The sequence below is a fragment of the Lipotes vexillifer genome, unplaced genomic scaffold, assembly GCF_000442215.2.
Source record: "Lipotes vexillifer unplaced genomic scaffold, Lipotes_vexillifer_v1.1 scaffold147, whole genome shotgun sequence".
Lineage (NCBI taxonomy): Eukaryota > Metazoa > Chordata > Mammalia > Artiodactyla > Lipotidae > Lipotes > Lipotes vexillifer.
Window position 1 is genome coordinate 2,423,840 of NW_006778796.1, and position 657 is coordinate 2,424,496.

Here is a 657-nt window from a genome sequence, read left to right on the forward strand (position 1 = left end):
CTGCTGAATCTTGATTTTAGCTCAGTGAGCCCCATTTGGACTTCTGACCTCCAGACTATAAAATAGTAAATTTGTGTTGTTTGAAGATTCTGAGTTTATAGGAATTTGTTACAGTAGCAACAGGAAACTAACATAAAACAAGAAGATTAGATTTGAATTCTCTATTGCTTATAGCGAGGAGGTGTGATGTTGGTACAAGTGATGTATGTACATGGTTTAGAGATATTCTGTAAAGTCTGATCACTCTGCTAAAAATGATTGCCATTGTGAGTGGAGCAAATCAGAGCTAATATACCCTCTCTTTTATTTCTATTTGATATAGGTTGCTGATGCTAGGATATTAATAAGCATAGGTTATTAAATTTGTTTGGTACATTCTTTTTACGATCTGACAAATTTATTTCTGAATCAATCCTGCTGAGTGGGAAGCAGAAGAGGCTAACAGTTTGGTTCGTATTTTAAAGAAAACTTTCAAAAAGCAGGTTAAGTGATTTGTGCAGAATAATACACACAATGCAATTTGCCATTGCTCTCAAGCTCCTCCCACACACTGCCAAACATATTTGTATGAAAAGAATTCTGTAAATCAATTTTTTCAGAGAACATACACATACAATCTGTCCCTTATTGCACTTTTTTCATCTTTTTCTTTCACTT